The 17,521-nt window shown below is 42.2% G+C and overlaps 1 protein-coding gene across 9 annotated transcripts in view; it reads right to left on the bottom strand.

The window, feature by feature from the left end:
- NAV3 (neuron navigator 3) overlaps positions 1-17,521 on the bottom strand; it is a 549,543-nt gene that overhangs the window by 334,327 nt on the left and 197,695 nt on the right. The gene's annotated exons all lie outside the window — the stretch shown is intronic.

The following is a 17,521-nucleotide window of genomic DNA, read 5'->3' as shown; positions in this document are numbered from 1 at the left end:
TGCTTTTCCAGTCAGATTCCGCTCTTCACAAGCGACGAGTTGGCATTCATGTCTGACCTCTGTGAGGTTTTACGCAACTTTGAGGAATCAACACAAATTGTGAGCGGTGATAATGCTATTATCAGCGTAACCATCCCACTTCTGTGTCTACTCAAATGCTCTCCGTTTGCATGTGGAGGAGGTGGAAACGCTTTGCATGTAGAAGAGGTGGAAATGGGGTAAGAACGTACACAGGGTGATAGCCTGACCACCCTCAATTCGTCTTCTCAGTGTGAATTGGATGATGAGAAGGAGGAGCAGGAGACGGTTGCCTCCGCTACAGAGCATAGTACCCATGGAAGTTTTATTCCATCTGTTCAGCGTGGATGGGTAGAAGAGGAGGAAGAGGATGAGGAGAATGAGAGTCATTCTCCTGATGAGGACAGCAAAGTCTTGTCTGTTGGGACTCTGCAACACATGGCTGACTTTATGTTAGGCTGCCTTTCCTGTGACCCTTGCGTTGTACGCATTTTGGCCAACGCCGATTACTGGTTGTTCACCCTTCTCGACCCCCGCTACAAAGAGAACTTCTCATCTCTCATTCCTGTGGTGGAGAGGACGAGCAAAATGGTGCAATACCAGAAGGTCCTTGTGGAAAAATTGCTCCAAAAATTTCCAGCTGACAACACTGGCTGCAGAGTACGTAGTTCCTTGGCTAACCAAGGAGGGGAGAAGAGGGGAACACACAGCAGTTCCAACAGAGGCAGGGCAACACTCTCCAAGTCTTGGGACAGTTTTATGACACCCCGCCAGCACCCTCAACCTGATGCGTGGCCTAGTGTCACAAGGAGGGAAACATTTTGATAGATGTTGAGTACGTAGCAGACTGTGTCAGCGTCCTCAGTAATCACTGTGTGCCTTACAACTATTGGGTGTCCAAGCTGGACACATGGCACGAACTGGCGCTCTACGCCTTGGAGGTGCTGGCCTGCACCGCCACCAGCATTTTGTCAGAGCGTGTATGTAGTGCTGCTTGGGGCATAATAACTGATAAGCGCATCCGCCTGTCAACTGAAAATGTTGACCGGTTGACTCTTATAAATATGGACGGCAGCAGGCCCTCGCCCACAAAATTTTTCAGATGGTCAGCTCGGCAGCAGGCCATCACCCACAAAATGTTTTTGATGGTCAGTTCTGCAGCAGGCCCTCAACCATAATGTTTTAGATGGTCATCTCGGCAGCAGGCTTTCATCCACAATACTTTTGAGATGGTCAGCTCGGCAGCAGGCCCTCGACCACAACATTTTTTAGATGGTCAGCTTGGCAGCAGGCCCTCACCCCCTAATGTTTTAGATGGTCAGATCAGCAGCAGGCCCCCGCCCCGAATGTTTTAGAGCGTCACCAGCAGGCCCTTGCTCCTAATGTTTCTGAGGGTCACCAGCAGGCCAGCAATCATAATTTTTCAAGGGTGTGTATGATGCCCTCCTTTATTTGTAATAAAGGGTGTATTGGAGTGACGGTTCCTTGCAATTTTTGTCCCTTTCCCTTAGAACAATTGTACCACAATGTGAAAGAGTCCCTCCTTTTTGTGATATACAGGTTGTATCAGAGTGCCTCTTTCTTGTAATTTTTGGCAGCACTTTCACTATATATACTTTACTTTAAGTAAATATACAGGAAAGAATCTTTCCTAACAATTTTTCCTAAAATCGATTTTATCTTCGGTTTGGTGCGTATTATTGTCAGTCTGTAAAAGTGGCATACTACTCGGACAACATCGTTCCCAGCAGCGACCTGGGAGTCCAAGATGCATTCAAACATCCTCCCTATGCTGTTCCCGAACCATTTCAGTGGCGTTTCCATCAATTTCTGACCTTTTCATTTCAACCAGACACCCTCCCCTCTTCAGAGCAGGGGGTGCCTGGTTTAATGCTCGGGTTCTCCCATTGACTTACATTGTGTTCTACTCGAGCACCCGAGCACTTTGGTGCTCAACCAACACTAATTTACACTCAATTACTCAATTACTACAGTCAAGAAAGACAATTTTGCATTCACAGTATTAAAGATAAAGTTAATACAAGGCACTTACTGATATATTTATATAAATATATTTATATTAGAGGAAGGACCAAGCTTCGTACGGGTATATTTAATCTATTTAATTTATTGTTTCTGTGTGTTGTTAAAAGATATCGACAGTATCGCCCAAAACAGTGACCTCTACAGTACCCCATCCCCTTAACAGTCAACTCTACAGCCCCTCACCCCTTAACACTGACCCCCCCCCCCACAGTGCCCCGCCTCCTTAAAATGGGACCTCCACAGCAGCCCATCCCCTTAACTTTAACCTTCACAGCAGCCCGCCCCTTTAACAGTGAGTTTCACAGCACCCTACTCACTTGACATTGACCTCCTCAGGGACACGCCCCTTTACAGTGACCTATAAAGCACCCCGCCCCTTATCACTGACCTCCATAGGGGACTGTCCCCTTATCTGTGACCTCCACTGTTCCCTGACCCCTTAACAGAGACCTCCACAGCACCCATCCCTTTAACAGTGACTGCCACAGTACCCTGTTCCCTTAACAGTGACCTCCACAGTGCCCCGCTCCCTTAACAGTGATCTCACAGTACCCTGCTGACTTAACAGTGACCTCCACAGCAGCAGCCCTTTTAATGGTGGCCCCGGCCCCCTTAACAATGACCTCCACAGTGCCTGCCTCTTTAACAGTGACCTCCATAGCGGCCTGCCCCCTTAACAGCAACATCCACAGTGAACGCCCCTTTAACAGTGACCTCCACAGCAGCTGTCCCTTTAATAGTGGCCCGTGCCCCCTTAACAGTGACCTCCACAGCAGCTGCCCCTTTAATAGTGGCCCCTGCCCCCTTAACAGTGACCTCTACAGCGCCTTGCCCCTTTAAAGCTAGGGCTACATGACGACATGTGTCACGCGACATTTTGTTTTATCAATGCCACGCAACAATTTTTATAATGATAGGCTATGATGTGGCACTATGACATGCGACATGCTTCGACTACAACACGACAGTCGCAAAAAAACATCCAAGATGGATGCATCTAGCAGTGTCGTTAGGCCATATGTGTCGTGCGACTTACAGCAGTGAAGAAAAATGGCTGGGTTGTTATGGAAACCTGGAGTAAAACTGTGTGTAGCTTCTATTCGCTGATAAGGGACATGTGACTGTGTGTATGGCAGTTGGGATATTAGTGAAAGACTTGAAGGCTTCTATTGGCTAATGTAGGTAATTTTTGGGGAATATCTCAGGAACAGTATGTCCTAGAGAGCTGAGACATGGTCTAAAACCTTCCCGGACACCTGATGTACCTGTGTGCCATATTTGGTGAAGATCGGTCCAGTCGTTTGGTCACGCATAAAGAACAGACAGACAGACAAACAAACAGACATATGGACAGACAGACAGATAGAAACTCATTTTTACATATATATAAGAGATATCCATATTGCCTCATTTGCTGGCGGGATTTATTTTTCCATCATTTTATACACTGCTCGTATCTAGAGCTTTACAACCACCATTGCAGTCCACATATGAGGTGGCCGGGACAGGAGCTGATGTGCATGCATGCCCCCAAGGTCCAGGCCACCAGAGGACGGCGCTTTATCCTATAGTGTGCACGCAGTGGATTATAGCAGTGGCCATAACTCCTGGAAACGAGCAGTGTATAATGTGATGGAAAAATGAATCCAGCCAGCAAAGGAGGCAATATGGACAATCACAATACATTAGTAAGTGCCTTGTATTAACTTTGTCTACATGTTAAGGGCCATTTGCTGAAGTGAGACAACCCCTTTAAGACATCTGATAAAAGAAGGGAAAGAGTAAGGTATTTCATTGAATAGCAGTATGAAAAAAAAAAACATGGGTGTAAAGAGAAGGAAGAGAAAAGGATTCTGAAAAATAATAAATGCAATAGCTGAAAAAGTTTTTAAAGAATAAAGGTGATAGTGGAAATCTTGAGGTTTTAGCTGTTGAAAGATTTCATACAGCTGACACATTGTTAGGGCTTGGTACTGAGACCAATCCAGTTTGCCCAGTTTATAAGGAACACAAGAGAACAATGGCTGCTTTATGTTTTTTTCATTGTTAAGAAAAGATACTTTCATCAGGTTTTATTTTATAGTCAATTACATTTCCTGAGATTTCAACAAAATTCTTTTAAGCTATGTGTCTTCATTTCAATGAAACTGTCACATGTGTTGTCTCACCTTGATTTCATGCCATGAGGTTAACGGCTGCTAGCCATACAGATTTTAAAGTGGAAAGGAAAACTAGCTGCTTCCACCTTTACCATTAAATTACACTTTGCAGCATTACATACATATTATGATCAAGACTATGATCTGTGTAGCACATTTGTGAGGGACAAATATATATTTGATCATTTATACTGGATCATTTTCGCTTTACTGACATACGCTTACACCAGCAGGATTCTCTGGATTACACCAGTAGGATTCTCTGGATTACACAAGCAGGAATCTCTGGGTTACATAAGGAGGAACTCACACTTACATCAGCTAGAATCTCATGGTTACACCGGCAGGAATTTCTGAGTGACCAGAAGACAGAGAAATAAGTGCCATGAGATCTAATGTGGCCAATCATAGTAGCTGTCAGCTACATTCTGTCATGGAAAATGGAGGTAGGATCTAGGTGGATCCATTAGACAGAAGGAAGGTCAAGGGTTAAACAGCTGATGAGAAAACAATCATCATGTAAATGATTCTTTCGCCAACGAAGCCATACACATTTTAATCCATCTTGGTTTGTTACAGTTATACAGACTGGCTGTACATGTTCCATGTCAATGGGTAATGAAAGAATGATCTTACACTTGGAACATTCTGAGAATGTACTTTCAAAGAAAAACCATTCATGGATGAAAGATCTTTCATCCAACAATCATACAAAAATTTTAAATACAGCCAACTTCTTTAAAGATGATGATGGTGCGTCGTCAGTTAATGGTCAATGGACATACGTTACAGTTGAAATTAACTTTAGTCTACTGTATATGTCCAATTTTATCTTTGCATCCCTAGACTTTTTAACTGCGTGCAGTCAGGTTTCCATTTTTGACCATGATCACAGAGTACAGTGCAAGTGATGAGATTTAGAACCTAACAATCTGTTTAAAAAGAGCTTGCCGGCAGGTCAACCGAAAAGAGCATTGTCAGTCAGCACCTGTCACCAGTGTTACAGACAACTCCATTTAAAAGACTTCAAAATCCTAATATTTATATGCAATGAAATATAGTATGGTCCTAGCCTCTAACATATAGTATATTCAATTTCCACGTGAGTTGGAATATATCTCACCTTATTCCACAATGGAATATCTCCTGTATGCTATTATAAAATGTAACCAGCTTGACTGTTTGTCAGGAAATCCTATTGTTATGTCTGTAATACATAAAAACACACTGCGATTCCACATATTCCTTTGAATAAGTCACTTATGAGCAATGGGATGATTTCCTGTTCTGCTGTAGTCTGTGGAAGTCCTTTGACAGTCATCTCTATTTGCCCATATATATTTACGTCATAGAGGAACTGGAAAACATCTACAATGAAAAAATAACTTTATCTATGCCTCACCAAATACACCATATATTGTATTTTAAATAAAAATGCTACTACCATAAATAAAAAGATATAGCCTTAAAGGGGTTGTGCAAGAATGAGAGGGGTTTTGGCAAATCCCTCCACTTGACCAGACCTGTAAAGGAAGGATGAGTTACCTGCACCATCTCCTCGCTCCTTCTTTTTCAGGCCTGCAATGCTTCGACAGGTTCCCTCGATCAACATACCTCCCTCAACATTTGGTTTGACATCGCCGCAGCCAATCGCCGGCCGCAGCAGTGATCTGCTCCCCTTACACCATGACAAATGTCGGGGACCCAGTTTCTGCCATGGCCAGTGATTAACTGTGGCGATTTCAAATTAGATGTTGACATTGAGGGAGCCCAATGGAGCATTGCAGGTCTGGAGGAGAAGGAGCAGGTGCTGGGAAGAAGGTAAGACATCTTTCTTTTTCAGGTACAGCCAAGTGTGGGGGGAATGAGTGTTGACAAAAACCACCCCATTCTTTCACAACCCCTTTAAAAGGGGTATTCTCATCATTAGCATTTATAGTAGGAAGACCACTCACAATAGGACATCAATATCAGATCAGCAGGGTCTGACACCTAGCACCCCCGCTGACCAGGTGTTAGCCTTGGCATCGGAAATATGCTCCAGAACTACATAGCTCCATCCACTGTGTAGTGGATGGAACTGGTTACTGAAGTACTTCTCCCATTTACTTTCATTCACAATGTGTAGTTCTGGCTCCAGAGAAACTCCTGAACTGCTGATTGGCATGCATGTGAGGTACTGGACCCCAACCAATGTGATATTTAGGGCCAATCCTGTGGATAGGCCATCAATATAAACATCATTGAAAACCATTTTAAAGAGAATCGCTGAGTTCACTATCACTAGCCTTCCATTTTCCTCATTCTACATCTTAAAATATTTTTTTAAATAGAATATTCAAGCTTCTGGTAATGATTGTAGAATAAACTGCTTGCAGTAGTTTTGTACACTGCATGTCCCATAATGTGTTGAAGCAGATCCAGATCGAATATATAAAAGTTTTAGTACTGAATATCCTTCCAAATTTTAAGAAGATTGGTAGAGACCCGCTAATGTAGGTCTATCATGGGAGGCTACAGATTGCCGTGTACAGTTGCATTCATGTCCCAGCCAATGTGCAAACTCCAGACCACTAAAGGGATTGACAAAAATAATGAATGGAGTGTAGCCTGCCATCATCTGCAGAAAGCAGGAAGTAGCATGTAGGAAATTCAGTGACAACAGCAGAAGACATGGAGGCTAAGAAGATGCACAGTTGTCAGCCTGTGGATTCTTGGATTGTTGCTAAGGGAAAGCATGGTGACGATTAAAATTTGAGTCATTACAACTTTATTGCAGGTTGTTACCCAGCTATCCCAGACTAAAGGTACTTTTGCACTGACCGATCAGCCAGGCGATTGTCGGGAAGGAAGCGTTCCCTCCTGTCAATCACCTACTCACTAGAGGAGGAGACCACTGCTATTACATGTAGACATCTCTTCCTCAATATAGAGACGAGTGATCGTTAATGCTACCGCCCCTATACATATCATTGTTTCCCAGCAGCAGAGCGCCTATTACATGGTGCGATCTGCCGCTGGCAAACAAAGATTTTTTAATATGTTAAAAGATCCCAATTACCCAGAGAATGAGCGTTTGCCCGTTCATCGGGTACCCGGTGGCAGTGTTATATTGCCAGATGATTGCTAATGATGACCTTTCATAGTAACACTCATTTGTGATCATCTGAGCTATGATCTATTGGTATAACAGGGCCTTAAAGGGGTTATCCAATCCTAAAAAAAGCCACCCACATTTCGGGCCCACCACGCTGAATATACTTACCTTGCTCCCTGCCCCACTCCTGGTCCCCACACCGCCACAACTGTTTTTCCCCGCGCCCAGATGAAAACATCCGGTGTAGGGGGGAAGCCAATGGCAGATGGGAACGAGCCTCCCTAGCATCGCGGGTGACTCTAGGGAGGCTCATCCCTGTCCCCACTTGCCATTGGCTGACCTGTTCTCCCCCGACACCGGATGTTTTCATTCTGGCACGGGGAGAAGCAGCGGCGGTGCGTGGACCAGGGAGCGGGGAGCCAGGTAAGTATACAGTATTCATTGTAAGGGGCCCGGCATATGGGGGGGGGTAGGATTGGATAACCCCTTTAAGCAGATCTGCAATTAATTATGCAAATATAAATTTCACTCAGTCATTTATCTCACAAGCATGGACTAAAAAGTTTACAAATTATATTACAAAGGTGATGCAGAGGAAGGCAAAAAAAAACATGAAGTACAAGCCAATTCTCCCAATTTTAGGGAAAAAAATTACTTCCCGACTCCAATCAGGCAATCAGAATAACTCCCTGGATGAGCAACCCCTCTCTAGTAGCTATAGCCTGTAATATTATTACACTCCAGAAATACATCCAGGCCCCTCTTGAATTCCTTTATTGTACTCACCATCACCACCTCCTCAGGCAGAGAGTTCCATAGTCTCACTGCTCTTACCGTAAAGAATCCTTTTCTATGTTTGTTTACAAACCTTCTTTCCTCCAGACGTAGAGGATGTCCCCTCGTCACAGTCCTGGGGATAAATAGATGATGGGAGAGATCTCTGTACTGACCCCCGATATATTTATACATAGTTATTAGATTTGCCCCTCAACCATATATTTTCTAAACTAAATAACCCTAATTTTGATAATTGTTCTGAGTTATTTAGTTCACCATTCCATTTTTACTTTAGTTACCTGTCTTTGAACCGACTCAAGTCCTGTTATGCCAAAAATTGTAATTCACATGATACTGTATGTGTGGTCTAAGTAGTGCTTTGTATATAAATATATTCCTTATTTAGTAAGACTTGCCCACCAATGCTATCTTATGCCTATGCAGCCAAATTGACAATCTAGTCATTTTTTATGTTATACTATACATGATTAATATTCCTTACTTCTCATCGCATAACACAAATTCCAGGTAGATTTCAATAGCTGCACAAGAGAACATGTTTATATAGTCACAGAGCTGAGGAGAGAAAATATGCATCTTTCTGTTCCTTTCCTGCTTAAGTATGGCTTTCACCATGAGAATTATGACCTCACATAAATCTCTGTCTCTACCTACCCTTTCTATAAGTATGTAATGTTGACACATAATTGGACAGAAATCTAAGTAGAAGAGTGAGACGTACCATGTACTGTATATCAGTGCTGATCAGATTTTTCATCGGACAAAATATTCTAATGGCAAGAATGAGCATGAATATGTTTGGTAAGTGAATGCTGGCGCAGAGACCCATCAGGATACATATTTAATCCACCGAGGACACACTATGTGCCAGAAATGTATTTTCCTATAGAAAAGGATATATTTTAGTCAAACACAGACTCAGACAAACCTTTGACTCAACAAAAAGGAACCCATATTAAAGAATGACATGACCAGTCATTTCCTTATATGCTCTACAAAGAAACACTTCATTTCTGTATCCAATGATACAGTAGTAGAATATTATCCAATATAGAATAATGTTATTTTCTCATGATGTCTGGTAGACTGTGATAGCTATAGTATATTCTAAGAACATACTATACAGCTGCTATGGCATTCTCGGAGAGAGAGGGCACAATACTGGTTGGCAACATTTCCATTCCGATTGTGCAGTGAGTACCCTTTCAGAACTCCCCTCTCCCAAGAAATTGTATTGTTAGCAAACAAGGGGGCTGGTATCACCACAAGGGCCATGGAAGAGGGAAGGAGCACTAGAACCTTATGTCCTGGTGGGCATAACCCCACACAAAAAGAGAAGGCTCCAGTTGGATCTTTGCTATTAGGCTTATCTTCTGTGTATGCCCCTGTTGTACTTTGAACTCATTCATAATGCTGCACAGTTGTTATTTTGTCTTCAACAGTAGCCATCAAGTTCAAGTATGAAGAAACATTTCAAAGTAAACGTACAACCCTGCAAATTGTCAATGAGCTATTGTCTTCAGCCAGATTTCCCCAAACATCACATCCTGAAAGTCCAGTCAAGTAAGGAATGTTGCTTTTCTAGTCGCAATCTGTGGCTTCTGCTACCTGCTCACGAAGCCTAAGGGTATTTTGTGCCACATTAAAACATATCACAAAGTTTGACTTGCACAAGCAGTGTGAAATTATCTCACACCATCATAAAACAATAGCAATAGAGCTATGGACTGGTGCGGGGAATGGAAAAGTACGCAACACAAATGTCAGCTCTATGACTTTCAAGAAACTTTATCAGATTTTTTACACTGATCTGGGATTTATTTAAACATTAAGGTGGCACAGATGTTAAGTACTATACATGAAAATGTTTCTCCCAATATTATTGCTACCACAAATTCTACTTGGACTATTTGGGTCCAATTTGCACAAATCGTTAATCAGATTCAATTCTGATTAATCGGCTTGAATAAATTAAACCTTGATTGAAAGTGCCTCAACTGCCCTGAAATGCTGTGTATGACACTCTGGGGTCTCTACCCCCTTTCAGGTTTTTTAACACCAAGACAACATTAGTAATGAACTTACACACAATAATACCTCTATGCACTGAGTGTGTATGTGCAGAGATATAGGTCACACCTCAAATTAACTTAATTCCACTTGTGGACTAGGCATAATAAAATATAACTTTTACTAATTTATCTTCTAAAAGCATATGGGTTGCATTAGTAATGACAAAGTGACAGAGACCAATATGGCTGTGAGTAAACGCATGGTAGCCGGTAGTAATAAACAGCCTATTTAATAGTGTACTGCATGATTTATTTATTTTATTAAAAAAAAAAAAAAAAAAAAATGAGTCTTTTATGGTGGCAGATGCCTTCTTCATTATCTTTTGACTTTCAAAATGGTAGCGACATTTTGAGCGATTTTTAAGAAAATAATTACAAATGCTTCAGCTTCGCTAGAATAGTAACAAATTTGATTTGTTTACAATTGATGAATTAATCTCTTTTTAATAGCATCCTGATCAAACATTAAAATGTAGCAACCTTAGAAGATCATTGTGATGAATTATAGGCTCATTCACACTAGGTCTGTGGTGCTCGTGTCCAGGGTTGCAATACTAGTGACCCACACAAAAAATAGCTTAGTGCTCATGTATCACTTGCAGAATCTTCACTAGTTTGCTGTCATAGTGGCAAAAGATCACAACTAGAGGTAAGCAAATCAATTCTAAACTAAACCGATTCAACAGGAATTTTGTAAAATTTTCGAGTTGCACCTGAATGCGAGTTGTTACTAATTTGAATTTTGGAAAGAGACATTGAGCAAGAACACCACACGTGCTCTGGCTACTATATTATGATATATGCAATAGCTTTCCATTACATAGCATTTTTCTAAATTATGTGTTAAAATTATATTTGTGAAAAGCATGTTGTACTTCAGTTACAACTTCACATTTTGCAGCAGACAGATGGATTGATGTCTGGGAAACAAGAAAAATGAGCCACGCTGAGGGAATCCCAATGCGCACAAGCTCCATGCGGGTGTGGAAAAAATGATAATATGACTCATAACACATCTGGCCAAACTTTCACCAGTATCATGGGTGGATATTTTATGTGGCGTTAGAGGGAAATTTAGCCAAATCAGTCTGTAGTACCAGATTTTAGGCTGGCCACTGACCATCTGATTTACACAGGATTAATGTAACTCAGGTCTGTATTATGAAATAAATAGCTCTCTTACATACAAAGCAAACATCATATTACAAAAATATGAAACAATGAGTTATAATGCATTGAACAAGGTCTATTATCCTACATTACAGTGACCAACCCAGAATTTTTCATTGCTTTATACACAACTCAATTGCCTTCCTTTGTCCAGGTCATGATTTAAAGAGAATAAACAGAACCAGTCATCATAAAAATGTATGTAATATGAAGGCAGCATGGTATAGTACAGGAGGAGCTGAGCAGATTTATTTACGGTTTTGTGGGAAAGGTAAAACCTGTATTTTATCCAGTTAAACCTCTGCTCTTTCTGTGATTAGAAGTCATGTGAGTGGTCCAACTGATTGACAGCTAACTCTCTACTGATAATCATGCAAATATTGCTGTCAGTCACTTCGTAGGACCACCCACATGACTCCTCACCATAAGAAGAGCAGGGATTTAAATGAATATACACATATATATATATATATATATATATATATATATATATAGAAAGGAAAAAGTCCAGTGGGAGCACCAACCAGAGTGCGGGTGCACGGTCCAACGCAGGGCAGCGGCAAACCCCAATAGTATAAAAAACGAAGAAGTAGGACTGCACTCCAAATATGTGGTAAAAACAGCAGTGATTTATTCACCCATAATATGGCAAGTCTTGCGACGTTTCGGCTCACAAGAGCCTTCCTCAAGCATAGTAACAGTGAAAGTGATACAATATACAGGCATTTACAAAGTGTCCAACCCATAAAGGTGTGGTTACAATCAATTGCAATTGCATACATCTGATACGAATCAATAAAGTGCATGTGCATAAAGTGACAAGTGCTACACAATGTATAATTTAAGGGATGCCTTCCCTTCAGTGGGAATTAAAATGTGTACAGTACTTTGTTTAAGTTAAATTCACAATTATATAAGTGACATACTGAATGTGGATCACAGAAATACGACCTTCGGTGGCGATGGGGCCCACATATACCATCGCGTTCGTTGCGCGTCTCCAGCTCTTCATTGCGCATGTTCACACTGACCTCATCATGTGAGTCATAGTGTAAAGATCACGCGCATGCGTTCTATGCGATCGCATATATATGGGTTGGACACTTTGTAAATGCCTTTATATTGTCTCACTTTCACTGTTACTATGCTTGAGGAAGGCTCTTGTGAGCCGAAACGTCGCAAGACTTGCCATATTATGGGTGAATAAATCACTGCTGTTTTTACCACATATTTGGAGTGCAGTCCTACTTCTTCGTTTTTTATATATATATATATATATATATATATATATATATATATTAGTGTTGGTCTACCGAGCACCCGAGCACAATGGAAGTCAAAAGGAGAGCCCGAGCATTAAACCAGGCACCCCCTGCTCTGAAGAGGGGCGGGTGTCTGGTTGACATGAAAAGGTCAGAAATTGATGGAAACCCCACTGAAATGGTTCGGGAACAGCATTGGGGGGATGTCTGGATGCATCTTGGACTCCAAGGTCACTGCTGGGAACAATGTTGTCCTAGTAGTACGCCACTTTTACAGACTGACAATAATACGCACAAAATCAAAGATAAAATCGATTTTAGAGGAAAAATTGTTAGGAAACATTATTTCCTGTATATTTACTTGTATATCAAGTGCAAGTGCTGCCAAAAATTACAAAGAAGAGGCACTCCGATACAACCTGTATATCACATAAAGGAGGGCCTCATTCACATTGTGGTACAATTGTTCAGGTAGTGGGACTCATAAAGCCTATGCACTAAGGCAAAGGGCTTCCAAAAATTACAAGGAACCGACACTCCAATAAACCCTTTGTTATACATAAAGGAGGGCATCATACACACCCTTGAAAAATTATGATTGATGGCCTGCTGGTGACCCTCTAAAACATTAGGGGTGAGGGCCTGCTGCTGAGCTGAACATCAAAAAAAATGTGTGGGCGAGGGCCTGCTGCCGAGCTGACCATCTAAAAATTTAGGGGTGAGGGTCTGCTGCTGAGCTGACCGTCTAAAACATTATGGTTGAGGGCCTGCTGGTGACCCTCTAAAACATTATGGGTGAGGACCCGCTGCTGAGATGACCCTCTAAAACATTAGGAGCGAGGACAGCCTAATAAGCATGTTGATATGATGGAGGAGGAGGACGAGAAAAAGCGCCAGACTGCAGAACACCTACTCCTTGGCAAGGGAGATTTCTGCAAGGGTGTGCTCCGGGGAACAGTTGCGGGCCTGTTTGGTGTGGCCCGCCTTCTCCCTTTTTCCACCCCACTGCCTCTTCCAGCCTGTTGCAGTGCTGCGGATCCCTCCCCCTCTGTACTGCTGTCCTCGCTCGGCTTGCCACCTTCCCAGGTTGGGTCAGTGACTTCATCGTCCAGCACCTCCTCTTCCACTTCCTCACTCTGGTCATCCTCCTGACTTGTTGACTAAACAAAAACCTTGACAACTGTGTCTCATCCTCATCATGAACCTCTTGAGACACTAATTGCGGTTGACTTATTGGCAACTGTGTCTCATCATCATCATCCACCTCGTGAAACTCTAATTACCGTTCCCCACCGTCATCTTCTTCTGACTGTGGATGCTCCAGAGTTTGGGAATCAGGGCACAAGATCTCCTCATGTGCCTCTTCAAGCGGGCTTGGCGAGAGGCCCAAATTAAGGAATGGCGATGAAAACAGCTCCTCGGAATATCCGAGTGTGGGATCACTTGTTTGCCAAGACTCTCCATGGTGGGTGGAAGGAGTATCAGGGTGAGGATTCTGTTGACCAGACTCTTGGCTACTGAGACTGGACTTTGTGGAAGACAGGGTGGTGCTTAACCGACTGGAAGCATTATCTGCTGCAATTCAACCGACCACCTGGTCGCACTGGTCTGACTTTGAGAGTGGTGTCCTGCGCCGCCCTGCAAACTGGGACATGAAGCTAGATATCGTGGATGAGTGTGTTTCTTGTGCTCTGGCAGCAGGCACAGTTTCACCGCGCGCAGGGCCACAGCCACAGCAACACAGCCACTTCCCCGTTCCTTACTGCTCGCCTTGCGCATATTAAATGGTATATATGCTTGCAAGTATGTCACACGTACAGTAGCACAGGTTTTTTAAGTGTATGTGCAAATAAAGTACACAGAATGTCACAGATATTTTTAGGATGCGCACACGTTAAACAGGAGGTATAGCACAAGTAATGTCGCTGTCACCACCGCCTCATAAAAAATTACACTGAATGAATGTCACTGATATTTAGGATGCGCACACGTTAAACAGGAGGTATAGTGCAAGTAATGTCGCTTTCACCAGCGGCTAATAAAAAATTACACTGAATTAATGTCACTGATACTTAGGATGGGCACACGTTATACAGGAGATGTAGCACAGGTAATGTCGCTGCCACCAGCAGCAAAAAAAATTTGACTGAATGCCACTGATATTTTGAATACGCAAACGTTATACAGGAGATGTAGCGCAGGTAATGTAACTGTCAGCAGCGGACACCGTCTACGTAAAAAGTACACTGGATGTCACAGATATTATTAGGCTGTGCACACGTTAGACAGGAGATGTAGCGCAGATAATGTCGCTGTCTGCAAACAATTGCAAGCTATTTAGCACAGGTTGCGCTAAAAATATATATTGCTGCCAGATACAACTATAGTCCTTAAAAGGACTTTTGGGTCTCTAACAAGTTTTAGCAATTTAGTGCAGGTTGCACTAAACATATTTATTTCTGCCACGCACAATAGTCCTTGAAGGGACTTTTGGGACTCTAACAGCTGGCTCTTCACATTCAAAAGGATGAGGTATGATTTTTTTCATTTTTTACCGCCATTCAGGGAAAATTGGTTTGCTACCCGAAGCATGAGGAAATTCAACTTTGCAGCAAATCTAATTTCCCCTGAAATTCGGATCGAATTCCACCTCGTGCAGATAAATTCGATCAGCACTAATAGTGACATTTCAAAGGTTTAGATTCATGGGAGTCTGAGTGCTGAGACCCTAGCCTATCACTAGAATCAGGAAAAGTACTCAGCTGAGCTCTAGCCTCAATGGCAAGTTTATGACGCTATCTTCGGTTCAATTTTGAGCGAAGGGGAGAAACAGTGGTCAGCTGAGTGCTTCTAACTGCTTCTTCTAGTGATAGGCAAGGGTCTCAGCACTTGGACCCCCACCAGTCAAAGCCTTTGAAATGCCCATATGCCATATCAAAAGTGTAGCTACTCTAATTCCCATTGCTTATACAGTGCTGCATTGAAATTGCCGCTATTCACATCACTCCATGTCTCCACACACAATCTAATTTCCTCCTCAGGCAGTCACAAAAAACAGTACAGCTATTTGCATAGGAAGCCAATTAACTCATGCTTTTGACGTGTGGGAGGGAGGAAACAGAAGAACCTAGAGGAAACCCACAAAACACAGGGAGAACATACTAATTCCATGCAGATGTTCTGCTTGGTTGGATTTGAATCCAGAACCCCAGCACTTCAAGGCCCCAGTGCTAAACACTGAGCCACCGTGACAACATCTTCTGCTCTAATCTACAGTTTGTCATGGAAAATTTGTAATCAGCTCACCATATACTATAAAGTCTCAGCAGAATACAGTCATACAGTCACAATAGGGTCAAAATGCACTCCCCTTCTGGCACTTCGTCCACCTACCAGCTAAACACCTAGACATGTTGACCCCCATCTTCTACAAAATAATTACAAAATGCAGAAGGGAGAATAGGCGGTCGTAGGGAGAGTAAGCCATGGTACTCTATGTACTGATGCCACAATCTCCCTGATCTGGCTTGATGGACAAGGCAGGAGGGCTGTTGAGGAACAGAAAACAGCAACCAGGCTAATCAGTCGCACAGAAGCGCATCACATAGGCGCATGCTTCATAAGGATGTAGTCCAGAGGAGGGAAAATTCAAAGAGTTACTTCATTTAAAGTCTCAGATACAATATGTTTCTGAGCTTCTTAAGGCAACAGAGACAAGAAATAGGGAATTCGCAAACAGAAATAGCAGTTGCATAACCAAAAAGCTGCCAAAACGTGCCATTCATATGCTCTCCCCTCCCCCAAGGTGGGGATAGGGGATAATCACAATCAGCTATGATTGACCACAGCATAAAAACACTATAACAAAACACATATATCAATAAAGGAATATAGCTGCCAAACATATATTTTACTCACTTAAAAAGCGCCAATGTTACCATGCTGTCACTAGTGGGGCTCACAGTTCAAACTGGATATGTCTTTGAAGGGTGGGAATTGTGCTTTTTATGATGCTGTATAACTGCCATTTCTTTGGGCATCCTTACCTGTGGTCTGGTACTTGAAGAAGTAGTCCTGAATCCCTAGAACTATGTTGTATCTGACACTTTAAATAAAGTATGGGATTTATTTCCTCCTCTGGACTACAGCATTTGGAAGCATGCGCCTACACGATGCCCTTATGTGCTATTGGTTAGCCTGGTTGCTGTTTTTGTTCTTCAAAATTATTGTTCTATAAAACTATACCAATGGTTTATATACAGAGGACACACACTTTCATCTAGGCTTAATGGGTCCTGATAGGTCCAAGATTATTCTGGATTATTCAATAAAAACGGCCTACAAGTAAGTATAGAGAGGCTTCAGGGAAGTAAAACAAAAATGGAGTTAATTCCTTAGAATTAGTCTTAGCTCCAGAAAATTAGTTTTTCTTGATGATCAGATGTCAGACTAAAGAAACGTATCATTAATCAGATTGTTAATTAATTATTAATGTTCATTTACAGTTTATATGCAAATTAATTAACCAGTTAACATTTCATTTGTCAGGATATAGGATGCAGTTGGGCTGTGATGCCACTTTCAAGTGTCCTTGCTACATTTTAATACAACTAATGCCATCCTCTATATCAAGGATGTCTAACTTGCGGTCCTCTAGCTGTTGCAAAACTACAACTCCCAACATGACTGGACAGCCTACAGTTATCAGGGCATGTTGGGAGTTGTAGTTTTGCAACAGCTGGAGGGACACAGGTTGCTCATCCCTGATCTATATTGATAATAACATTTTCAGCGACCTACATATTGATTCGCTGTGACGCTGTTTACAATTCTGTCCAATGCTCGTATCGTAAATTTATGTGACGCCATGAATGCAGATTTAATTGAAAGTGTCAGAAT

This window comes from Bufo bufo, chromosome 1, assembly GCF_905171765.1.
Source record: "Bufo bufo chromosome 1, aBufBuf1.1, whole genome shotgun sequence".
Taxonomy (NCBI): Eukaryota; Metazoa; Chordata; class Amphibia; order Anura; family Bufonidae; genus Bufo; species Bufo bufo.
The sequence above is the reverse complement of the archived record's forward strand: the minus strand, read 5'-3'. Positions and strand labels throughout refer to the sequence as shown.